The 27695-nt window shown below is 40.2% G+C and overlaps 1 protein-coding gene and 1 pseudogene across 1 annotated transcript in view; one reads left to right on the top strand and one right to left on the bottom strand.

Annotated features, from left to right (window-relative positions):
* The window catches only part of NEIL3 (nei like DNA glycosylase 3), a 358244-nt gene that overhangs the window by 262006 nt on the left and 68543 nt on the right, over positions 1-27695 (bottom strand). The window lies entirely within an intron of this gene.
* Positions 1970-3831, top strand: LOC106991946 (eukaryotic translation initiation factor 3 subunit C-like; annotated as a pseudogene).

The raw sequence follows: 27695 nt of genomic DNA, 5'->3' as shown, positions 1-27695 counted from the left end.
TGCTTAGCTTCTACTACAAATGGAGAGACAGAGAGTCAAGAGGCTGATTCCACTGCTCAGGGTTACACAGGAGGAACGAGAATTAAAAACTAAAGTTCTCTGGAAAATCAGCTATCTATAAAACTTAGGGAGATCCGAGAAGACAGTAGGTCAGCATTAGTCAAAATGTGGTCTCTGAAAGGCCTGTCTTAGCACATGTGTTTATTTGTTAAAAATGCAAATTCAGGGGCTTCACCCAAGACTGAGTCAGTCACCGGCAATGGACTAGCTCTATCCACACCCCTGTGGTGACCGTGTGCACGGGGGTCACTGAAGGTGGCCGTGCACAGAGGCTGCCAGGGCCGACTCTGGTGCCTGAATAGCTGCATGTCCGTCCTGCTTTCTTGATCTTCAAAGGAAGGTCAAAGGTTGCTGCCATTTACCAGTCAGTGATGTCATACAGGTAAAAATGTGATAGAGGGAGTGACACATAATTAAAAAAAAAAGCACTCACTTGACCACTGGCTCCTGCACAGCAGTGAGTTCACCCACTGACTCAGCAGAGGCAGAAGGCAGAGGGCTTGGCTGTCTCAGTTCCTGCTACAGCTGAGGCCAAGAGCATCTGAGACGCAGTCCCCTAAGCAGGAAGGAGAGACACATGGCCTGCAGGGCATTTATTACTGGATGAAGGAACCACCGTGTTTTTAAAAAATCTTATTTGGTTTATTTTCCAGAACAAATACTACACTCTTCCTAGACCTTCTAAAAATTACGCTTGCACTTGGAACCATGCCTGTGACCAGGTGCTGACAGCTCCGTCACAGGCCTGTGTTCCTTTTACCTCTCCCAGGACCGTATGCCACTGTGGACAACAGACCGGTTTGACTGCGTAACTTCCCCTTCAAAGGGTTTGGTGGCAAATGGGCAAAGGAAGAATAGAGAAGGGGGGAAGTACACCTCCCAGCGTGGTGACTGTCAGCTTGGCTTTGTTGTCAATAAGGACTCAGTTCCTATTAAGGGCCTGCTGGCTGTACACCGCGGGAAAGCCCCTTAACACAATATAGACCAAAGACACATAATATGTGTTATTGATCAGAGATATAGTAACACATTTTTAGAGAGTAATACAATGAATATTCCTGAATGTTAGTTCTCTCATTAGTTGAATTCACGACAAAAGCATTGGGTTCAAACAAAACTAAAATCAGAAAATGCATATAAACTTGCCCGGCACAAAGCAATTTATAAATTAATATTTCCTTCCTTGCAGATGTGTGTCCTTTCCTGCCCTTCACCACATCCCTCTTATTATTAGATTCACTTAAATTTAACAAACATTTATTTGACGCCAGGAGTACAGAAACACAGATGCACTAATATATCTGCTCTCCAACAACCAGGAAGAATTTCACCTGGATTTCATGTAGGAACATCATCATCAAGGTAACGATGGTAACAACCATTAGTGAGTGAGACAGTTAGGCTCTTACATGCAAGTTTGGAAAAACTGCTTCTACAAGGAATAAACAGTCGTGCTCCTTTTAGAGATGGATTCACTGCTCAGGAAGGTGAAGGGAAGAAGCAAGGCCACAGAGCTCCTGCCCTGCAGAACTGGGGCTTGAAGGCAACTCTGTCTCCCTCCAAATGCACCTCTGCACTGTAGCACATCCTTGCCCAGCCTAAAGCCAGGTTGAAAACCTTTCTCCCTCAAACTTACTCCTCTCTATTTCCAGTTTCAGAGAAGAGAATCACAATCAATTCAGCATTCCAAAAAGAAATTTGGTACTTTTCCTTGGAACTGCCTTTTTCTTATCTCCTGCTTCTCATCATTAGCTAAAGTTTCTTCATTTATGCTCTTCATATTTTAAAAATTTGCTCTTATTTTCAGACACATAACTTCTACTTTTAAAAGTTTATTGTCCCATGATCTCAAACTTGGATGGCAAAAATAAATCATTTCTCTTTGCCCAGTGAGAGATCTCATGTCTGAGGTGGAGTGCCCCTCATTAAGGAAAAGCCAAAAATGTTTGCCAAGGGAACTAAGATCACCCACGCTGTTGTCATCAAGAAACTGAATGAGATCCTACAGGCACGAGGCAAGAAAAGAACTGATCGTGCAGCCCAAATTGAGCCACTTCAGTTGCTGGTTCAGATTACCTCTGAAAACAACCTAGGAGAGGGCATCATCATCAAGATCAAGTTCAATATCACCACTTCTCTTTATGACTACAACCCCAACCTGGCCACATACGTGAAGCCTGAGATGTGGCAGAAGAGAATGGACTGCATCAATGAGCTGATGAACATCCTGTTTGCAAATCCCAACATCTTTGTCAGAGAGAACATTCTGGAAGAGAGTGAGAACATGCATAACACAGACCAGTCACTGTGTTTCTGTGGCTGCATCTTCACTCCGGTGGAACGAATGGATGAAGAATTTACCAAAATAATGCAGAACACTGATCCTCACTCCCAAGAGTACGTGGAGCACCTGAAGGACGAGGCCGAGGTGTGTACCATCATTGAGTGTGTGCAGCGCTACCTGGAGGAGAAGGGCACCACTGAGGAGATCTGCTGTGTCTACCTGAGGCCCATTCTCCACATCTACTACAAGTTTGATTACAAGGCCCTTCAGCGGTCGCTTACCCCCGCTGAGGGCTGAGCAAGATCAGGCCAAAAATAAGGGTGAGGACTCAGCTGTGCAAGTACATCTATGCCAAGGACCACACAGACCGAAACCGCATGTGCACCATCCTCTGCCATATCTCCCATCACGCCTTGCACTCCCGCTGGTACCAGGCCCGGGACCTCATGCTCATGAGCCACCTGCAGGACATCTAGCATGCAGACCCAGCAGTCCAGATCCCGTACAACCACACCATGGTGCAGCTGAGCATCTGTGCCTTCTGCCAAGGCCTGACCAAGGTTGAGCACAACGCCCTGCTGGACATCCAGTCAAGCGGCCGGGCCAAGGAGCTTCTGGGCCAGGGTCTGCTGCTGCGCAGCCTGCAGGAGCACAACCAGGAGCAGGAGAAGGTGGAGCGGCGCCAGCAGGTGCCCTTCCACCTGCACATAAATCTGGGACTGCCGGAAGGTATTTACCTGGTGTCAGCCATGCTCCTGGAGATCCCCTACATGGCCCCCCACCAGAGTGACACCCCTTGACGCATGATCAGCAAGCAGCTCCATCACCAGCTGTGGGTGGGCGAATGGCAGCCCTTGCTGGGCCCCCTGGAGTCCATGAGGGAACATGTGGTCGCTGCTTCCAAGGCCATGAAGATGGGTGACTGGAAAACCTGCCGCAGTTTTATCATCAATGAGAAGATGAATGAATGGCAAAGTGCGGGGCCTTTCCCCAGAGGCTGACAGACTCAGAACCATGCTGGTTAGGAAGATCCAGAAGAGTCACTGTGGACCTACCTGTTCACCTATAGCCGTGTCTACGGCTCCATCAGCATGGAGATGCTGTCCGACATGTTTGAGCTAGACCCGCCCATGGTACACTCCGTCATTAGCAAGATGATCATTAACGAGGAGTTGATGGCTCTCTGGACCAGCCATCGCAGACCATGGTGATGCACTGCACAGAGCCCACTGCCCAGCAGAACCTGGCCCTGTAGCTGGCTGAGAAGCTGGGCAGCCTGGTGGAGAACAAGCGGGTGTTTGACCACAAGCAGGGTACCTATGGTGGCTACTTCCAAGACCAGAAATATGGCTACCAGATAAATGAGGGCTACATGCGCCGGGGTGGCTACCACCAGTAGCAGTCTCAGACGGCCTACTGATGGCTTGACTTCTGTCCCCAGTGCCCTAGACCATTCACCCTTTAGGTCCAACCACACTGCATTAAAGGTCTGTTTAGATTCACTTAAAAAAAAAAAAAAAAGCACTTCTAAAATGTCAATGCTTCTAGAATGACCCTTCTCTTTTTTTTTTTTGCCCTGTGGCATGTGGGATCTTGGGGCTTCTCTGGTGGCTCAGTGAGAAAAGAATTGGTCTGCCAATGCGGGAGAAGCAGGTTTGATTCCTGGGTTGGGACCATCCCCTGGAGAAGGAAATGACAACCCATGCTAGTATTCTTACCTGGGAAATCCCATGGACAGAGGAGCCTGGTAGACTTCAGTCTATAGGCTCCCAAAGAGTTGGATATGACTGAGCAACAAAGCAACAACATCATGCTGGGTCTTAGTTTCCTGACTAGAGATCAAACACATGCCCCCTGCTTTGGAAGCACGGAGTCCTAAGCACTGGACTGTCAGGTAAGTCCTAGAATGATCCTTCTAACACCTAGATTTGCATCTGATCATGTCCCTGTTTCCTGTGTCTGTGGCTCCTCATCTCCATCCAAGCAGCCTCAGCTCCTTCCTCTCATGCCATGTTCGATTCCCAACTGGGTGGCTCTCTGCGCCTGATGTGAACCTTCTTCTCTGTCCCTGTGGCAAACACTGAGGCACACCCAGGACTCACTCAAGCACCATATCCTCAACGGACACTTTGCTAATCTCCAACTAGAGCCTCCCACCTCTCCTCCCGGTCCTGCTGCACTGTGCAGGGGTTTGTGTAAAGGGTGGCTTGTTAAATGCCGCCCCCCACCCTCCAGAAGATTGTCCCTTCCTTGGAGTCAGGGATGGGGACTTTTTCGTCTTTGATTTCTAAGTCTGTCGAATGTGAACAACTAGTACAGGCACTTAGTGAGTGTTTAGTGAAACAAGAACCATGTGAGTGAGTGAGTGAAGAGTATTACGCATGAATCCTGTTCTATACTGGATTAGGGAGGTGGGAAGGCAGAGGCTTCACGCTGGGTCTGTAAAACTCCAAGAATAAGACTAGGTCTTTGAAACAGCCTGTCTACATGACTGAACAACAGGTCAAGTTTAATTGGTAAGTTAAGCCTTGTCTTCTTTTTTTCCTTTTTATTACTTTGTGGAAATGAGAGAGTTTATTTATCTGAATAAATTAAACTTGCTTTGATTCTCCCTTTGTGACAGTGAAAACTGTTAATGGCCAGGGCTCTGAAAGGGACCGAATGATTCTACAAATACTTCTGGAGACAGATTAACCCAGCTTCACAGAGGACCCTGAGGATATCACCCTGAATGTTTACCTTACAAAGCTCTGCCCGGAAAACTGAGGTGGATCTCCATGTGTTCAATGAGAGATCATTCATTATACTCCTTCAGTGGGAAGAGCTAATGGGCTTCCCTGGTGGCTCAGATGGTAAAGAATCTGCCCACAATGTGGGAGACCTGGGTTTGTTTGAACCCTGGGCTGGGAAGATCCTCTGGAGAAGGAAATAGCAACTCATTCCAGTATTTTTGCCTGGAGAACTCCATGAACAGAGGAGCTTGGTGGGCTACAGTTCATGGGGTCACAAAGAGTCGGACATGACTGAGGGACTAAACACACACACACACTACTCCAATAAAAAAGGAAATTAAAAAGGAACACCAGAGGGCTCTATTAAATGGCAAAGAAAACGGCTGGTTTAGTTATGGCTGTTTTCAGCTGAATGTCAAAGAAACTGACTGCAAGGACTTATTCAAACAAATGCTGATTTTTCTCTCATTAGAGCCACCCTTGCAAGAGACAGAGGGGACTAGTGAGGCAGTTTCATTAAGTCAGCAGTGACTCAGCTTCCATCATCATCATCACCACCACTGGGGTTTTATTTCCAGGTCTTAAGGTGGCTGTTCCACCTCCAGGCAGTGTGTGCACTTTACAGACAGGAAGGAGCCTCAAGAGCAGAGGGAAAAAAATGTGTGGCTTTTTTTTTCCCCCTGGCTCTTCTCTTTTTAACTCCACCAAGTAGACAGACCTCTCCCTGGCTAGAATACATCACAGGGCCACATAGACTTCAAGGAAATCTGCAAGAAGAAGCATAGTGGGCACTTGGCCTCTCTGAACAAATCATGTTTCATGAGAAAGAAGGGAGACAGGAAATTGTCACAAATCTATTTTCCAGTTGTGCAACCAATAAGGAAGAAGGACAGCTGACTCTGCTCTGACCTCATGGCATATGTTCCTGTTTGGGTGACAGACAGGGACACTGAAAGAAGCGTGTGCCACTCTTTAGGCTGACTGCACAGAGGCCTGGTGCTTCAGGCGCTGGAAGTGATACGTGGGCTCTGGCATAGCCCTGCTCTCTGCCTCTCCCTGCCAGCCGGCTCAGACTGTAGAGACTGTAGCCTGGATCCTCTTACTGAGGCCCCATTTCTCTGCTCTGAGGTCCCTCCCCGCAATTTCTTCTCTATACTCATCTGAGAATAAACATTCTAAAATACCAACTGGTTGTGTCACTACGTGAATCTCTTTATAAAGCTCAGCTCATTAGAGAACTGGCTCCTCATTCCCAGCTCTCCTCCAAAACCTCCCTTTCAGGATGGGGCACCTTGTATGTTAGCAAATCTGGCCAGATGGGACAGCTTTCAGATTCAGCACCTTCCTAGTCTGGGCCTTCGGTCACCCACTTCCTTCACTTGAACCATTCTTCATCCTTCTCCAACTTTCTTGCCTGCACAGTCCCAGAAAGATGTGACTTTCTGCAAGAAAACCTCTAGTTCCTGGGGTATGAAACTTCGATACCCTTCTTGGACATCCAGGAGTGTGAAGTCAAGTGGGCCTTAGGGAAGTATCACTATGAACAAAGCAAGTGCAGGCGATGGAATTCCAGCTGAGCTATTTCAAATACCAACATAGGATTCTGTTAAAGTGCTGCACTCAATATGTTGACAAATTTGGAAAATGCAGCAGTGGCCACAGGACTGGAAAAGGTCAGTTTTCATTCCAATCCCAAATAAGGATAATGCCAAAGAATGTTCAAACTACCATACAATTGTACTCATTTCACACGCTAGCAAGGTAATTCTCAAAATCCTTCAAACTAGGTTTTAATAGTATGTGAACTGACAACTTTCACATTTACAAGTTGGATTTAGAAAAGCCAGAGGAAACAGAGATTAAATTGCCAACATCCATTGGCTCACAGACAAAACAAGGGAATTTCAGAAAAACACCTACTTCTGCTTCATTGACTACACTAAAGCCTTTGACTGTGTGGATAACAACAAACTGGGAAATTCTTAGAGATGGGAATACCAGACTACCTTATCTGCCCCCTGAGAAACCTATACACAGGTCAAGAGGCAACAGTTAGAATGGACATGGAACAATGGACTGATTCAAATTTGGGAAAGGAGTGCATCAAGGCTACATATTGTCACTCTGCTTATTTAACTTCTATGTAGAGTACATCTTGTGAAATGCCGGGCTGGATGAAGCATAAGCTGGAATCAAGATTGCCGGGGGAAATATCAATAACCTCAGATATTCAGATGACTCCACCCTTATGGTAGAAAGCAAAGAGGAACTAAACAGCCTCTTGATGAAAGAGGAGAGTGAAAAAGATGGCTTAAAACTCAACATTCGAAAAATGAAGATGATGGCATCTGGTCCCATCACCTCATGGCAAATAGAAGGGGAAAAAGTTTAAACAGTGACAGATTTTATATTCTTGGGCTCCAAATTCATTGCAGACAATTACTGCAGCCATTAAATTAAAAGATGCTTTCTCCTTGGAAAAAAAGCTATGATAAACCTAGACAACATACTGAAAAGCAGAGATATCACTTTGTCCATAAAGGTGCATATAGCCAAAGCTGTAGTTTTTTTCAGTAGTTGTGTAAGGATGTGAGAGTTGGACCATAAAGAAGGCTGAATGCCGAAGAATTGATGCTTTGCAATTGTCATGCTGGAGAAGACTCTTGAGAGTCCCTTGGACTGCAAGGAGTTCAAGCCAGTCAATCCTAAAGGAAGTCAATCCTGTATATTCATTGGAAGGATGGAAGTTGAAGCTGAAACTGCAATACTTTGGCCACTTGACGTGAAGAGCCAACTAACTGGAAAAGACCCTGATGCTGGGAAAGATTGAGGCCGGAGAAGAAGAGGGTGACACAGGATGAGATGGTTGGATGGCATCACCAACTCAATGAATATGAGTTTGGGCAAACTCTGGAAGATAGTGAAGGACAGGGATGCCTGGCATGCTGTTTTCCACCGGATTGTAAAGAGTTAGACATGTCTTAGACATTGAACAAAAACAACAAAGCAGCTTATTGTTTTCCAACTAAAATTTAAGCTACTTTAAAAAGCAGAACCTTATATATAATAGATACCAAATTATTTGTTGATATTGAACATAGGAAAGGCAACATCGTCCAAATAGCACTGAAGTCTGTGCACATGGCTTTGGGCCCTGTTCTCAGATCTGTGCCTAATTAGCAGGATGATGTTGAGTGATTTCACCTCCTCTGTTTGGTTTTCTCATCTACTTAACACATGGTATTACCAATTTCAGTGGATGTCAGGTTTGCATGTCCAGTACCTACTCCTTCTTCTTCTGATGAGAGCATCCTTGTTTGTATTATGACACAAACTCCTCTCAGGTGCTCAGTCACGTTTTTTGAGTGAGGTGAGATATCCAAGCCTTGCAGATCAGTATGCAACTCTTATGGCACTAAGGTCTGTTCCAAAATCAACAAGGACCAAGCCAAGTCAATAAAAGTTGATTGTGGGACATTTGGTAAGACTATTGAAATGCACAAATAGCTCTCTTATTGCTACATTTGAGGAGGAGGAAACCTGGAATATCTGTGCTCATGAATGGACAGAGCCTCCTTGAGTGAAGCCATAACAGAAAAAAAGAGAGCAGTGAAATGAAAAAACAACTCAGATGCCCTTGTTTGAGCCATTGGATCTCTTGACACCCAAAGCCAACATGATCCAATCATTATCCAGCTATTTGGGCTTCTATCAATATTCCCATTCCCCTCACCACCACTTATCCCAGTTCGAGTCGGTTTGATGTCAGTCATAATGTAAACAATCTGGATATCATGAAATATACTTCTTTCATATATATTTTGGAAGAACTGGTAGACTCTTTTAAGAGTCTTTACTACGTCCATATGTTTTCCCTCCACATTTGGAAATTCATCCTAAATATGAAAAGGACTTTTTGACAAAGGTAGTAAACTCCTTAAAATCAATTTTTGTTTCTTAAAAATCATTGTATATACACAGCACTTGACACAATGTTTAACATAAATTACTTGTTATATCAATCAACCAATTAGATAATACTAACTAAAATTGTTTATCGTAATGTAAAAAAGCCAAATGTAAAATCTGCAGGGAAACACTTAACACACACACACACACACACACTTTATGGTCTACTCTACTGTCATTAAGATATAAAGGATTTATAGTACCATGGACAACTAAGTATGACATAACGTTAAGAGAAACAAATTTAGAAGCCTATATTTAAAGCATAAGCACATCAATTTTATTAAAGGTGTATTCTAAAAGCATAATCCAAAAATAATAATGGAACAGCATGAATATTTTTTCTCTCTCCTACTTTTCTATGACTACCAAAATGTATTAACATGTTAACATATGACAGTTTTAATACTGAAAAAAAATAAGCACCTAAAATATCTGATTTCAACCATCTGCTCACCACCTTTATGATTCTATCATTCTATGATTCCAAAAACTGCTCAGTTATCATGGTTTGCACAAACCTCATTGTTCTTCATAAGTGGGGAAAATTTAGTACCAAAATTAAAGGACAAAGCTGACAGAGTTATTAGTCTCAAGGAACTTGCATGTCCTTTGTTTTTGTTTTTTTAGTGGTTGTTTCTGATGCTTTCCATTCTTGTGAAATCAAACAGAAATGAAGTTGCTACAGAGACAAGGAAGGGGTCATGTGCTTTCTTAGAGGGATCCTTTCACTTGATTCAAATGACTACAAATGGTGCCCACTGTCTTCATATTCTCTGGCCTGACCAGAATCCCTCTGCATTTCCCTGGTCAGTTTTCTCTCCCCTTCTTTCTAGCAGCCATCTCTTGCCTGCGCTTGCTTATCCTTTCTTACTGTGTGTATCCAACCCCTGCCATGCTGCTCCCTTGCTGCCCTGACCTTGTGATAAACACCTCCTCTGTGACACATCCATGCTGGACTTCATTCAGTCTTTCCCAGCCCTGTGTCCTCTTGCTTTTGGAGCATTTTTTTCTCTGCCTGCTTCCCTGGTAAAATTTATACTTATTATTCTATTTCCAATAGTAGCAGTTCCCAAACTTTTTGGCACTGGGGACCAGTTTTGTGGGAGATGGTTTTTCTATGGATGGGTGGGGTGATGGTTTGGAGATGATTCAAGCACATTACATTTATTGTACACTTTATTTCTATTATTATTACATCAGCATCACCTCAAATCATCAGGCATTAGATCCTGAAGGTTGGAGACCCCTGAAGTATAGGATGTCTTTCTCTAAAAAGCCTTTCTTGACCCCTTCAATGGCAAGTGTTGCCTTACAATTGTTCCCTTCAGGTCCTTGGGCTCCCTGTCCATAACTCTGACCACATGTTATTACTTAATACTAGCAGGTCATCCTTGATGGAATTCAACCCTGGTGATCACAAACATAATCTGTATTTCTGTCTTGCATGTAGTCATTGTACTTGGTGCAGAGCTTGGCACGTATTAATTACAGTACTTCGTAAAATTAGAAAGAAAGGGTGGTTATCATACACTAGTTTAACAGCAAAACCATAATTTAAAAATTGACAAGCAAGTCTTCTGGTCCCCAACTTATTCCATTCAGTGTCACTCTGCCTTCCTTGATTTCTCAAGTGGGCTGTTTTCAACTTTTCAAAGTAGGTCATATAACATTATGCTTCTTTTGCTTTAAACTACAGACTTCTGGGATATGCTTCATTTGTTTCTACAAGTGGAAAAGAAGAGACAGTGGGGGGAAAAAGGACAAAGGACAAAAGGAAGAGAAAAATAAAACAATATGTTTAGAAAGATCATGTCTTTGGAAAATCAGTATTTCCTTGTTGACCATATTTCTTTGGTAGCAGAAGGCTATGGTACAAAGCCCCTTTTATTAAAAGAAAAAACTATAATATACAAACATACTTATTACTGACTTCAAATCACAGGATCGGAAGTTTCAGAGAGGAATTTATGAAAATATTTTCTTTTAAAACCATTTTTTTTATGATGTTAGTAAACTGTGGTCATTTATGAACTTTTGTAGAAAAGAGTAATATTCAGAAACTAAAACAAACAGAATAAACAGGAAAACTAAAAACCAGAGTTCTTTCATGTTCGTCCTTTTGGTGCCCTTCATATACACAGATGATAAGACAAGAGCTTCTAGACTGAGGAGTCAACTGTTTCAAAAATTAACAAGGGATTCATGAAAAACAGCAGAAAACAGGTGATATGAAAAATCTCTATAATGATCCAGCATTGAATCACAACAGATGGTAACTCCCCATGAAATTGTAGACTAAAAATAGGAAAACCAAAATAAACTTGAACAAGTTTAAGGAAAGCTGAGAATCTTTAAACTCCATTAAAAAAAAGTAACAATAATCAGACTTCAATCCAATGTGAGTTTATTTATAAGAGATTTGGTTATCTCAATAAATAACTTATTTTAAAGTTTCATATCATTTGACTGGATCTCTGCTATAGTATTTTATTTTAGGGAAAGAAAAAATGTACAAGCTGCAAGATATGATGAAACTATTTCACTTAACATTTACTTTCTAAACAACTTGATGAAAATAATGATAAATTTTACTTCAGGGATTTCTGGTGAGCAGTTGTGAGGCTGAGCTCAGCAAATCAAATGGTCTGTAATTGGGCCATGACCCTATATGCTCTTGCTTCACTGGAGGGAGGAAAACAAGTTGAGATCAATATTTACACATAGAGAAAATTTCCTAAATACTTGGAGGTTTTTTTTTTAAACAATGGTTAATTTGACCACACAATGCTTTTTTATGTTCTGTAGTTGTAGAATAAAAATGTATGAATCCGCAGATACTTGAAGAAACATATCAAATTAAAAACAACCTGTATCTTCAATGACTGATTTTATCTCCCAGATTATATTGTATAATCACTGTCAATAAATGAATACTAGTCATCATGGAGATCAGCAGTGTATTCAGTCAGACCTTGAGGGAGTTCTTTGAAGATGGTCTCTAGAGAGAAATGGATCACCCTAAAGAACTGGCTAGAAAACCACGTGGTTGAAAAATACCCATTTTAGAGTCAAGTATAAATCATTCTTTAACTTAAATAAAGGATTGTTTTCAATTTTATTGTTTTTATAGGGATGCAGAAATATCAAAACCATTTTTGGAGCAAGCTATATCAGTGGTCAAACTCATCTAGTTATAACAAATCCCTTAATGATCCAGTTAACAAACATTCATAAGGCATTTTTATGTGTTAGGTGGTATGCTAGAAGTAGAAATGTAAGACATGGGTTCTGTTCTCAAAGAATGTATACTTTAGTTAGGTGAAAAAGAAGAACTAGGTAAAAAGCTAAATAAAGATATGCATTTAGCAATAATATATGCAATTATGACACTTTTGAATTTTTGGCACTACAGTGGTTTAATGCTAGAATCAAAGATACTTTCTCCTTCCTTCTCAGTGTTTCATCTTTCACAGTGTCAGTTTCTTCCTAAAGTGGTTTCCCCTCATGGTGGCAAGAAGGCTGCAGAAGTACCAAATGTCTTACTTGCTTAGCGCATCATCCAAAAGGAGAAAGAGCTATGGTGTCTGCAGGTTTGGCCAGGAGAATGAGGAAAATTCTAGTCCAGAAGACCCTCAGATACCATTGGTCTGAATCAATTCAAGTTTATTTCTGAAGTAATCACCTTGCCTAGAGTAATATGCACTGATTGGCTTAGATGTCGATTTTCTGAATTTATCTCTGTGGCAAGGGGGTTGTAATCAGCCTAGAGACAGGAGGTGGCTGAATCCTGTGCCTCATTCTATCCCTAAGACCACGGAGACTTGGATGGAAAAGATGTTCCAACAATAACCAACAAAATGCCTACTTCTATTTTTCTCCAACTCTCTCTCTTTCACTCACTGCCCCCTGCCCACACATAGAAGCACACAATCTTACAGACACTTTTCAAAAACCCCTACAACCTACAGGGAAATGTTTAACTGTTCCCATAGGATAACATATTTTTGTTTGCTGCATAAAGATCCATTTGCAAGATCTCTTGGTGATATGCCATCCTCTTCCTTGTGCTGTCTGAAACTTTCTAAGGTCCAGTAATCTATGGGTAAAAGAGATTTTTTTTCCATCCCTATTTTTTCAAATATAATCATGGTGAAAGAACAGGAAATCCCAAAGAAAATTCTCCTTTGAAAAAGGAGAAAATGAGAAATAACATATTCAATATTCCATGGCCCAAAACATACACTGCTGTCCAGAAAAAGCAAGGATTCCCCTTTCCTTGAAATGGAGTAAGTCTTTCGATCAGACAGTGGCTACTCAAGAAGCTGCTTTCTGGGACAGTCCTCCTTGTCCATGGTCCTACATGACTACACCAGGGGACAATGTCTTTTCCAGGCAATGTACCACCTTAGAAGTCCAATGGAACTATGTCAGGTTTTGGGGAGACTGCTTAGGAGGATGAAGAAAGCAATGATTGTAGAAGGAGAATAAGATGGCAGAGGAGTAGGTGGCTGTGGAGTGCATCTCTCTCCATGGATACATCAGAAATACACCTTCAGACACAGAAGTGCATGCAGAACACCAACTGCAAGCAGACAGGAGTACCTGACCAGTGGAAAAGAATATATAGAACCACACAAAACTTGGTAGGATGAAGGAACTAGGGGGAAAAACAGGAGTGTTACTAGGACGGGACCTGCCCTCAGTGGGTAGGGGAACTGAAGCAGGGGTCCAATCCCCACATCGGGGCAACAGTCTGAGTCAGAGAAGAAACATTTAAGGATGAGAGTGAAACAGCTGATCTGCGGCAGCCTAAATGGAATGAGAATCAGACAGTCCTTGCTGCAGCCATACATATGCTAGACAGGGACACAGGTCCCCTAGAAGGTACAGCAGCTGAGAGCTGGAGTTTAGGATTGTGGAGCAACACCAGGGTGAGGGCTGCTGTTGACCAGGTCCTCATTGGGACAGAAGCAAGTCCTCCAGGGCAGCCTCAAGAGAAAAACCCAAAGGACAACCCACATGCAGAGGTGGAAATAAAACCACAATTGAAACCCAGGGGCAGTGCGGCTAAGGAAGAAGACCCCAAACCTTCCCACCAGCTGTACAAGCTTCAGATTAAAACCACATGATAAACTAGGCAGACTCCATGTCTCTGGAATATATAAAAAGACAGTGAGATCTCCCACAAAAGAAAATGCACTAGTTCTGATAGCTGTGGACATTGGAGGCAAGAACACACAGGAGTAGAACCAGATCAGAATCTGAGCTGTCCCCACAGCAGATCCAGAGACCAGCAGAGTGTTGGAGGGCATCCTAGGGAAGTGAGGTGGACTGTGACTCCCAGTGAGGGAAAGGACTCTGACGGCAGTGACTCAGGAAAAACATTTATTATTCTTATGTTTTGACTTGTTCTGTAGATTTACTGGATTGTTTTTCTTTTTCTTTTTCCCTTTTCCTTTTTTTACCCCCTGTGTTGTAGCTGTCAATTTTATTGGCACTATGAAATCTAATTAAGCTCTTGAGTTTTTTTTCCAGTCACACTTTTTATTGTTGTTACAAAACTCTGCCTCTTCATTGGGCTTTTGTAGTTCTGTGGAGTCTTCCTTCCTTTCTTTCTTCTTCCTTTTTTATCTCTTTTTTAATTTTAATTTTTAATTTTTTAAACCTATTATCATTTCTACATTTATTCCTTTGCTTGCTTTTCCTACTGTTCTTTTCCCCTTGCAGATAATCTTTAATGTATATAAATCTTCTTTATCTACCTCTATATAACTTTGCATATCTATTCTTTCTTTCCTTTCCTCTCAACATATTTTTTATTTTAGTTTTCATTGCTTTATTCCCCACTTGGCCCCTTGTTTTAGTTTTGTTTTCCAATTTGTGCTTTACCTAGTTTTGTTCTTAACTGGTACATATAATTTTTGGTTTCCTTTGCTCACTGGGTCAATCTATTGTACTTTATTTTTGTTTGACTGTTTTGATTTTGCTTATGGGTATATATGCATATGTGTATATTCCACTATTTTAATTATAATTTGCCTGGTTTTGTAACTGCCATTTGCTGGGGGTTCATCTTTGGTTTCTCATTTTTGGTATTTGTTTTAATCTCATTTAATGTCATAACAAACCATTTGTGGAATATTTGTTCCTGACCAGAGATCAAGCTCTGAGCCTTTGGAGTGGGAGCACTGACTCCAAGAACCTAGATTACCAGAGAATTAAGCCTGGGGAATATCAAATAGTGAGAACTCACACAAAGGAAACCACCTGAATACAAGACATAGCACAAACAGAACAAAAATACAAACTCAATCATCAGCAGACAGGATTACCACCTCACTCAACCTTGCCCATCAGAGAAAAAACAAACAAACAAAAAACTCAGCACAAATTTCACCCTATATGAAGCTTACACAAACCATTGGACCAAAAACCAAAAGGAAGAAAAAATTCAACTTTGAAGTCTAGGAAAAGAAGATCTCAAGCACAATAAGTTAAAAAAAAATGATGAAAAGGCAGAGAAATACTACACAAATGAAGGAACAAACTAGAAACACAGAAGTCCAAATAAATGAAGAGGAAATAGGCAAACTACCTGAAAAAGAATTCAGAATAATAATAGTAAAGATGATCAAAAATCTTGAAAACAGAATAGAGAAATGCAAGAATCAAAGACCTAGACAAATTAAAGGATAAACATACAGAGGCAAACAACACAATTACTGAAATTCAAAACACTCTAGAAGGAGAAGGAGATGACAGAGGATGAGATGGCTGGATGGCATCACTGACTCGATGGACGTGAATCTGAGCGAACTCCAGGAGTTGGTGATGGACAGGAAGGCCTGGTGTGCTGCAATTCATGGGGTCGCAAAGAGTCAGACACGACTGAGCGACTGAACTGAACTGAACTGAACTAGAAGGAATCAATAGCAGAATATCTGAAGCAGAAAAATGAATCAGTGAGCTGGAAGATAAAATGTTGGAAATAACTTCTGAAGAGCAGAATAAAGTAAAACAAATGAAAAGAACTGAGGATAGTCTCAGAGACCTCTGGGACAATATCAGACACACGAAATTTGAATTATAGGGGCCCCAGAAGAAGAGAAAAAGAAAGGGTATGAGAAAATTTTTTAAGAGATTATAGTTGAAAATTTCCCAAACATGGAAAAGGAAATAGTCAATCAAGTCCAAGAGGCACAAAGAGTCCCATACAGGTTAAACCCATGGAGAAACACACCAAGACACATACTAATCAAACTATCAAAAACTAAACACAAAGAAAGAATAATAAAAACAGCAAGGGAAAAGCAACAAGTAACATACAAGGGAAACCCCATACGTTTAACAGCTGATCTTTCAGCAGAAACTCTCCAGGCCAGAGGGAATGGCAGGATATATTTAAGGTACTGAAAGGGAAAACTCTACAACCAAGATTACTGTACCTGGCAAGGATCTCATTCAAAATTGATGGAGAAGTAAAAAGCTTTTCAGACAAGCAAAAATTAAGAGAATCCAGGGTCACCAAACCAACTTTACCACAAATGTTAAAGGGGCTTATATGGTCAAGAAATACAAGAGAAGAAAAAGACCTATAAAACCAACCCCAAACAATTAAGAAAATGGCAATAGGAACATATATATATATATCAATAATTACTTTAAATGTAAATTGGATTAAATGCTCCAACCAAAAGACACAGACTGGCTGAATGGATACAAAAATAAGACCCATATACTTGCTTTATGTCTAAAGACACATATAGACTGAAAGTGAGAGGATAGAAAAATATTTCCCATGAAAATGGGAAGCAAAATAAAGCTAGAGTAGCAATCCTCATATAAGACAAAATAGACTTTAAAATGAAGATTACGAGAGATAGGGAGGGACACTACATAATGATCAAGGGATCAATCCAAGAGGAAAACATAACAATTGTTAATATCTATGAACCCAACATAGGAGCGCCTCAATACATAAGACAAACACTAACAGACATAAAAGGAGAAATTGACAGTAACACAATAATAGTAGGAGACTTTAATACCCCATTCACACCAATGGACAGATCATCAAAACAGAAAATTAATAAGGAAACACAAGTCTTAAATGATACATTAGATGAGATGGATCTCATTGATATCTTCAGGACATTGCATCCAAATGCAGAATACAACTTCTTCTCAAGTGCACATGGAACATTCTCCACAATAGACCACATCTTGGGTCACAAATGAAACCTCAGTAAATTTAAGAAAATTGAAATTGTATCAAGCATCTTCTCTGACCACAGTGCTATGAGACTAGCTATCAATTACAAGAAAAAAACTGTAAAAAAAACTTAAACACATGGAGATTAAACAATACTTTCTAAATAACCAACAGGTTACTGAAGAAGTCAAAAGGGAAATCAACATTTTCTAGAAACAAATGACAGTGAAGATATGACAAATCAAAACCTATGGGTTGCAGCAAAAGCAATTCGAAGATGGAAGTTTATAGCAATACAATCCTACCTCAAGAAACAAGAAAAACATCGAATAGACAACCTAACTTTACACATAAAACAACTAGAAAAAGAAGAACAAAACCCCCCAAAATTAGTAGAAGGAAAGAAATCATAAAAATCAGAGCATAAATAACTGAAAAGGCAATGAAAGGAACAATTGTAAAGATTAATAAAACTAAAAGCTGGTTCTTTGAGAGGATAAACAAAATTGACAAACCTTTAGTCAGACTCATCAAGAAAAAAAGAGAAAAGAATCAAAAGACAAAATTAGAAATGAAAAGGAGAGGTTACAACAGACGATGCAGAAATACAAAGGATTATAAGAGACTATTATGAACAACTATATGGCAATAAAATGGATAACCTGGAAGAAATGGACAGATTCTTAGAAAAGTTCAATCTTTCAAGACTGCACCAGGAAAAAATTGAAATTATGAACAACTCAATGACAAGCACTGAAACTGAAGCTGTGATAAAAAAAATTTCCCAAAAAACAAAAACCCAGGACCAGATGGCTTCACATTGAGAATTCTACCAAACATTTAGTGAACAGCTAACCCTATCCTTCTAAAACTCTTTCAAAAAATTGAACAGGAAGGAAAACTTCAAACTTATTCCATGAGGCCACCATCACCCTAATACCAAAACCAGACAAAGACAACACACAAAAAAGAAAACTACAGGCCACTATCAATGATAAACATAGATGCAAAAATCCTCAACAAAATTTTAGCAAACAGAATTCAGCAAAACATCAAAAAGTTCACACACCATGATCAAGTTGGGTTTATTCCAGGGATGCAAGGATTCTTTAATATATGCAAATCAATGTGATATACCATATTAACAAATTGAAGGATAAAAGCCATATGATAATAGATATAGAAAAAGCCTTTGACAAAATTCAGCACCCATTCATGATTAAAACTCTTCAAAAAATGGGCATAGATGGAACCTACCTCAACACAGTAAAGGCCATATATGATAAGCCTACAGCAAAAATTATTCTCAATGGTGAAAAACTGAAAACATTCTCCCCAAGATCAGGAACAAGACAATGGTGTCCACTTTCACCACTATTATTCAACAAAGTTTTGGAAGTCCTACCTATAGCAATCAGAGAAGAAAAAGCAATAAGGGAATCCAGGTTGGAAAAAAAGGAGTAAAGCTCTCACTACTTGCAGATGACATGATATTGTACATAGAAAACCCTAAAGACAGTATCAGAAAACTACCAGAGCTAATAAGTGAATTTAGCAAAGTTGCAGGATACAAAATCAGTACATAGAAATCACTCGCATTTCTATATATTAACAGCTAAAAATCAGAGAGACAAACTAAGGAATCAATCTCATTCACCACTGCAACAAAAAGAATAAAATATCTAGGAATAAACTTACCTAAAGATACAAAAGAACTGTACACAGAAAATTATGACACTAATGAAAGAAATCTTCAACAAAATTTTAGAGGGGCTTCCCTGGTGGCTCAGAGGTTAAAGTGTCTGCCTCCAATGTGGGTCGGGAAGATTCCCTGGAGAAGGAAATGGTAACCCACTCCAGTATTCTTGCCTGGAGAATCCCACAGACGGAGAAGCCTGGTAGGCTACAGTCCACAGGGTCGCAAAGAGTCGGACACGACTGAACGACTTCACTATTCACTATTCACTAATGAAAGAAATCAAAGACCACATAAACAGATAGAGAGATATCCCATGTTCCTGGGTAGGAAGAATCAATATTGTGAAAATGACTATACTACTAAAGGCAATCTACAGATTCAATGTGATCCCTATCAAATAACCAATGGCATTTTTCACAGAATTAGAACAAAAAACTTCACAATTCATATGGAAACACAAAAGACCCTAAATAGCCAAGCAGTCTTGAGAAAGAAAAAATGGAGCTGGAGGAATCAACCTGCGTGACTTCAGATTATATTACAAAGCTACAGTCATCAAGATTATGTGGTATTGGCACAAAAACAGAAATATAGACCAGTGGAACAAGATAGAAAGCCCAGAAATAAACCATGCACCTATGGGTACCTTATTTTTGACCAAGGAGGCAAGAATATAAAATGGGTCAAAGACAGCCTCTTCAATAAATGGTGCTGGGAAAACTGGACAGCTACATGTAAAAGAATGAATTACAACACTTCCTAACAGCATACACAATGATAAACTCAGAATGGGTTAAAGACCTAAATGGAAGTCCAGAAACTATAAAATTCTTAGAGAAAGCAGGTAGAACACTCATAAATCAAAACAAGATCCTCTATGACCCACCTCCTAGAGTAATGGAAATAAAAACAAAAGTAAACAAGTGGGTCCTGATTAAACTTAAAAGCTTTTGCACAGGAAAAGAAACTAGAAGCAAGGTGAAAAGACAACCCTCATAATGGAAGAAAATAATAGCAAATGAAACAACTGACATAGAGTTAATTTCCGAAGTATACAGGCAGTTGATACAACTCAATATCAAGAAAACAAACAACCCAATCAAAAAGTGGGGGAAAGACCTAGACATTTCTCCAAAGAAAACATACAGATGGCTAAGAAACACATGAAAAGATGCTCAACATCATTCTTTACTAGAGCAATGCAAATTAAAACTATAATGAGATACCACCTCACACCAGTCAGAATGGCCATCATCAAAAAGTCTACAAACAATAAAAGCTTGAGAGGGTATGGACAAAGGAATGCTCTTGCACTTTTGGTGGGAATGTAAATTGATATAGCCACTATGGAAGATGGTATGGAGATTTCTTAAAACACTAGGAATAAAACCACCATATAACCCAGCAACCCCACTCCTAGGCATATACTCTGAGGAAACCAGAAATGTAAAAGACACATGTATCCCATTGTTCACTGCAGCATTATTTACAATAGTTAGAACATGGAAGCAACCTAGATGTCCATTGACAGATGAATGGATAAAGAAATTTGGTACATATACACAATGGAATATCACTCAAGTCATAAAAAGGAACACATTTGAGTCAATTCTAATGTGGTGGATGAACCTAGAGCCTATTATACAGAGTGAAGTGAGTCAGAAAGAGAAAGATAAATATCATATTCTAATGCATATATACAGAATCTAGAAAAATGGTACTGAAGAATTTATTTGCAAGGCAGCAATGGAGAAACACACATAGAGAATAGACTTAAGGACACTGGGAGAGGGGAGGAGAGGGTGAGATGTATGGAGAGAGTAACATGGAAACCTACATTACCATATGTAAAATAGATAGCCAAAGGGAGTTTGATGTATATCTCAGGGGCTCTGCATCAACCTAGAGGGATGGGATGGGGAGGGAGATGGGAGGGAGGTTCAAAAGGGAGGGGACATATATATACCTATGGCTGATTCATGTTGAGGTTTGACAGAAAACAAAATTCTGTAAAGCAATCATCCTTCAATAAAAAATAAACAATTTTTTTTTAAAAAAGGAAAGCACTGATTGGTTTCAGCCAAGTTTAAGGTTTCTTCAGTGAATTCAATTCACTTTACAATACTGTCAGCATTGGTCTATTTACTTCCGGTAAAGACCATGACCTAGAGAATGAGTTGACCCCCAGCCCATGAGTCTATGAATTTCTGTCCTCTGTGGGGATGCTGTGTAGTACAAAATGAAGCAGAACAAAGGCTCATAGAGTTTTGCCAAGAGAACACACTGGTCATAGCAAACACCCTCTTCTAACAACACAAGAGAAGACTCTACACATGGACATCACCAGACAGTCAATACCAAAATCAGATTGATTATATTCTTTGCAGCCAAAGATGAAGAAGCTCTATACAGTCAGCAAAAACAAGACTGGAAGCTGTGGCTCACATCATAAACTCCTTATTCTGAAATTCAGACTTAAATGAAGACAGTAGGGAAAATCCCTAGACCATTCAGGTGTGACCTAAATCAAATCCGTTACGATTATACAGTGGAAATGACAAACAGATTCAAGAGACTAGATCTGACAGAGTGCCTGAAGAACTACGGACAGAATTTTGTGAAATTGTACAGGAGACAGGGATCAAGACCATCCCAAAGAAAAACAAATGCAAAAAGGCAAAATGGTTGTCTGAGGAGGCCTTACAAATAGCTGTGAAAAGAAGAGAAGCAAAAAGCAAAGGAGAAAAGGAAAGATATACCCATTTGAATACAGAGTTCCAAAGAATAGCAAGAAGAGATAAAAAAAAACCTTCCTCAATGACGAGTGCAAAGAAATGGAGAAAAACAACAGAATGGAAAAGAGTAGAGATTTCTTCAAGAAAATTAGAGATACCAAGGGAACATATCACACAAAGATGGGCTCAATAAAGGACAGAAATGGTATGGACCTAACAGAAGTAGAAGATATTAAGAAGAGGTGGCAAGAATACACAGAAGTGAACAAAAAAGACCTTCACAACCCAGATGATCACAATGGTGTGATCACTCACCTAGATCCAGATATCCTGGAATGCGAAGTCTAGTGGGCCTTAGGAAGGATCACTACAAACAAAACTAGTGAAGGTGATGGAATTCCAGTTGAGCTATTTCAAATCCTAAAAGATGATGCTGTGAAAGTGCTGCACTCAATACACCAACAAATTTAGAAAATTCAGGAGTGGCCACAAGACTGGAAAAGATCAGTTTCCATTCCAATCCAAAATAAAGGCAATGCCAAAGAATGCTCAAACTACCACACAATTGCACTCATCTCACACGCTAGTAAAGTAATGCTCAAAATCTTCCAAGCCAGGCTTCAACAGTACATGAACTATCACCTTCCAGATGTTCAAGCTGGTTTTACAAAAGGCAGAGGAACCAGAGATCAAATTGCCAACATCCGCTGGATCATCAAAAAAGCAAGAGAGTTCCAGAAAATCATCTACTTCTGCTTTATTGACTATGCCAAAGCCTTTGACTGTATGGATCACAATAAACTGTGGAAAATTCTGAAAGAGATGGGAATACAGATCACCTGACCTGCCTCTTGAGAAATCTGTATGCAGGTCAGGAAGCAAAAGTTAGAACTAGACATGGAACAACAGACTGGATCCAAACAGTAAAAGGAATATGTCAAGGCTGTATATTGTCACTCTGCTTATTTAACTTCTATGCAGAGTACATCGTGAGAAATGCTGGCTGATGAAGCACAAGCTGGAATCAAGATTGCCAGGAGAAATATCAATAACCTCAGTTATGCAGGGAGAAGGCACTGGCAATCTACACAAGTACTCTTGCCTGGGAAATCCCATTGACAGAGTAGCCTGGTGCGCTACAGTCCATAGGGTCACAAAGAGTTAGATATAACTGAAGCAGTTTAGAACACAAGCACACAATGACCAAAATGTTGCAGTGGGATGAGAGAAGAATACTAAGCATGCCTGTTTCTCAGCTCATGTCTGGGTCCTGAGACATGTGGCATTTAAGGAAATGAGTAGCAGACACAAATGAAGTGAAAATATAATTTAAACTAAATGAAAACATGAAAAATAAATTAAACAGAACATTTAAATTAAAGATGTATTTTTTAAAAAGTCCTAATAGCCACTGCAACATTTCACAATCTGTTTTTCCCATTAACGGTGTAACAAATTCAACACAAGCAGTGAATATGGTGTCAGAAAGTAAATAAATTAAAAAACAATAACAATGCAACTGTTGATCTAAATTTGGAAAGGTATGTGCAAGTTGCTCTCATTCAGGGATAAAATCGTTTGCTGAGTTCTCGGTATATTGGACACAGAGATCCAATCTTTGTGAGCTCTGCGGAGTTCACAGATATTTACTGCAGGAACTCTGGCACATACAGTCAGGTCTCACTCATTTCCACATCATTAGACCTGGAAATATCAGAATGACATAAACCCTATCTATCAAGGAAGCAAATAATTAAGGCAAAACTTCAGATAAAAGGACTGCAAGTTATTAGAGGCTGGCATAATTTAGGAGATAAAGAAGAGTTACAAGCCCCTAATTATGGAGAACAATGGAAGACAGATGAATATTTTCCAAGAAAGGCATAACTCTAATCTCACACCTTAATTCACTCACCTCAATGCTGATTAAACATCCTTTGTAAAAATTTTCATAACAAATCCAGATAATTTTTAATTATCTACATAATATTAATATCTGGCATACAGAATGCATCCAATGCACATTATCTCATAACATCAACATTATGGGTTATGGTGTTGGTACCAATAATAGAACGTTTATTTTATTTGAATAGATTAGACCAATTAGAAAAACAGTCATCAAAAGAAATCTGATTTGACTAGATGAGGAGAGCCACATAAAGATCCAAGGAAAAGGATAATGAGAAAATGAGGATAATATGGTGAGAAGATAAGTTGTAAAGTTAGGCTGGGTAAAAACAAGGTTTGGGTTTTCATCGTTTCATGAGCTAGAGAGTGATTGATGGGGAATCCAGCATTCTTTAAAGACCATAGATAGAGTGAACAGTTCCTTCTTAATGACTGTATAACTTTTTGGCTAACCCAATATAATGCATATGTATATGTGTGTATACACACACACACACACACACACACACACACACACACACATATGAAAACCAGCCCTATCCTTGAAGATATGTACATTTAGGTTGTTTAAGTAATAATAAAAATCTTTGTTCATATTATTAAATTGGCTGATTGACTTAATAATAAGGAATTTATGTTAAACATTGTGCTAAATGCTGTGTATACAAAGACCAGTAAAAAATAAAAACTGGTTTCAAGGAGTTTGCTATATTGTTTGTTGTAAAGTCTTTTTCATATTTAGAATGATTCTGTTAGGATGGATTTCCAGATGTAAAAAATATAAGTATGAATACAGTAAAGTCTCTTGATTTCTTAAAAGGATATACCAGTTCACAATTCTTTAAAAATATATGAAATTTATTTTTTCCCGTCATTCAATCCAGATTCTTACATTTAAGGAGTCAATTAACATTTAGTGAACATTTAATCTATGCTACAAGTCAGGTCCTGCACAATGAAATAAGAATAAAAAAATTAAGAAACAACTGCCTTGCCTAATCTAGTGGGGAGAACTTATATGGAAACTATTACTTAGTGCCATTGCTGGGCTATTTAGAACCATGGGAACAAGAGGAAGAGATGATTAATTCTATCTGACAAGTTATGGTTCATAAAGCTTATGATATTTTGAGTTTGGTCTTTGGGGATTGAGAGGGGGTTTTTCTGAGTTGGCATGGGGATAGGAATTTCATGAAAGAGTAGATAAAGTACATGAGGTCCAAATTGTGAAAGTTTATGGCATCTTTAAGGCAACTGTGAATTGTCTGTTTTAGGCCAGAGTCCAGGAGGAAGAAAGAGCAAGATAATAACAAAACTAAAAGGTGTCCTGGGGCCAGATTCTGGCTGCACTTACAAATATGCTAAGGTAACTGAACTTAAAAAAGGAGTTTAGGAAAGAGGGTTGATGTAATCAGATGTGTACTTAGTAAGTTAATACTACCTTCAGTGTTGAGGATCGTCAGGAGAGAGTAGAAGGAGCCACAGATTAGTATAAGGCAACAAGCTTGAGCGATGAGGATCAGAGCCACATAGAAATTCTAAGAGAATCAGGACTACTGAGCCTGAGATAATTTCTGAGGTAAATTTCAAGACTCAGGTAACAAGTGACTGCAAGTGCATTGAGAAAGAGGAGCCGGGGATTCTGTCTCTCTCATTTGAAACCCCAAAGGGATACAGGTATGCAACAGTCTTATTAGGAACAGTGAAGTGAAGTGAACTGAAGTGAAGTCGCTCAGTCGTGTCCGACTCTTTGCGACATCATGGATGGTAGCCTACCAGGCTCCGCCGACCATGGGATTTTCCAGGCAAGAGTACTGGAGTGGGGTGCCATTTCCTTCTCCAGGGGATCTTCCCAACCCAGGGATCAAAGCCGGGTCTCCTGCATTACAGACAAGACGCTTTACCGTCTGAGCCACCAGGGAAGCCCTCTTTGTGACCCCATGGACTATAGCCCACCAGGCTTCTCCATCCATGGAATTTTCCAGGCATGAGTACTGGAGTAGGTTGCCATTTCATTCTCCAGGTGATCTTCCCTACCCAGGGATTGAACCCAGGTCTCCCAACATTGCAGGCAGACGCTTTACCATCTGAGCCACCAGGGAATCTAAGGGAATCTTAGGAACAGTACAAGAGTACAACAACAAAAATCATTTTTCATGAGGGGGAATAGGAAGTAAGTTCACATGTGGATCTCTGGATGGTAAGATCTAGCAGACATTATGTAAGGGAAGTTCAGATAAAAATTATGGTCCTGGAAGATATGAGAGAAGGATGGAGCCTGACATACAAATTTTCACACCGTCAATGTAGGGGTGATATTTGATGTTATTGGGGAAAATGGGAATGTTCAGTGAAAGCATGGAATGTGAGACAAGAAAGAAGCCTGAAGCCAGAATTTTGAGACCTTCACATCTTCAAGGGGCTGAGTGAAGGAAGACGGGGCAATAAGCTTGTGGGGAAAATTAGCACAACAGTCTCAGAGTCTCTCAGAGGATGGAGATTTTCAACAATGCTCTAAGGCAGTTTTCAGTAGTAGCTATATAAACAATCATAGGATTATTTTTTGAGTGCAACAAAAATCTGAATGCTGAATTTAACATGGAAAGTTCCCATGGTGGACATGATTTGAAAGGTCTCCTTGTTAAAGGTGAGAGGTACACAAGTCAACTGATTGAAAGGACAATTCTTTCAGGAACACCAGCCCATGACAAATCGCCAAGGCACTGTGCCCTCAAATACGTCAGCACAGTCTCTGATACAACCTGACCACACTCCCTGACCACCGCGTAAGAAAGGCTACCTGTCAGTAAGGACTTGGGGGAAGCTTGGTGTTCCAAGGTGTTTACCTTTGCTGTGTGATCAATGCTCTCATTGTCTGAATCTATCTCCCTTTCAGATGAGTGTGAGGGCTTCCAGCACTCTTGAGATTTGTGGCTGCTGACACTCCCTGGACAGTCTTCTCAATCTTCCCAAGTGTTCCTCTTGAGAATTTCTTGGTATGGACTTGTTGGGGTACCATCCTTCCTTCCACTTACTGACTGTAGGAGTGTTGCCAGAGAGCAACACAGATTGTAACTGGTTAAAGTAAACCTCCATTTCTCTGTACTACCCTCAGTACTCTTCAGCTCATCTAGGAGCTGACCTCCTCTCTTCTAAAAAAGATGGGGAGCAGGTAGACACAGAAGAGATCAACCTGGAGAGTAGAAAATATCATGGAATCTGAGATTACCAATGCCAAAAATGTCTTTAATTTCAGATGTGAGATAGGGTAAAAACTGGCATCAAAGAAATTGATGAGCAGACTCAGTATGGCATATGGCCAGACGCCTCACCATGCCTCCTTCAAGAGAGGTAGTCTGGTTGCTTTCCCTGGCATCCAGGCTGGCTGCAGGAGTTTGTCTGGTCAAATGAACGTGGTGGATGTGAAGCCAGGTCAGAAGATGACTTGCGGCTTCTACTCAGGCCTCTTGGGGCACTCATTTCTGAACCCCATCTGCCATGAGGATAGGGAAACCTCAGGGGAAGGCAATGATGCCTTTGCCAGCAAAAGCCCGGCCAGCAGTTACACCAACTGCCAGCCATGTTCAGGGCTACCCCAGAAGTGGATCCTTCAATTCCTGCTGAGCAGCCTTGTCAGGTGATGCTGCGTGGAACAAAGACGCACAATCAGCCAGGGGCCCTGTCCCAAACGTGCATCATGAGCAAAACAAGCTAAATTCTTGATTTAATTTGCCAAATATATGGATGGTTTGTTACATGGCAGTATATAACTTGGTCCAAATATTTCCAATTGCATAATAATCTTTCCAAAAAATTAGAAGCTAACAGCTAAAGTTATAACTTTTCCAAAGACTAACATAATAAATCTAAAGCCATAATGAATACTCAGCAATGAAGATGTAAGGTATGAAATATATTCTATTAATACTATTCTTTCCTAACAACTTTCCAGTTATTTTTTCTGAATGTATGTCCTGAAGGAGGAAAAAAAAAATGCAGAGGAGTGCTAGAGATCAGCTATTGTTCCTCTTACAAGAAAGGTCAGTTAGAAAAGTGATGCCTGCGAAGGAAAATTGTTAAATGTTCAGAA

The sequence above is a fragment of the Ovis aries genome, chromosome 26 (assembly GCF_016772045.2).
Source record: "Ovis aries strain OAR_USU_Benz2616 breed Rambouillet chromosome 26, ARS-UI_Ramb_v3.0, whole genome shotgun sequence".
Taxonomy (NCBI): Eukaryota; Metazoa; Chordata; class Mammalia; order Artiodactyla; family Bovidae; genus Ovis; species Ovis aries.
Note: the sequence above shows the minus strand (reverse complement) of the source record. Positions and strands in the feature narration are given on the sequence as shown.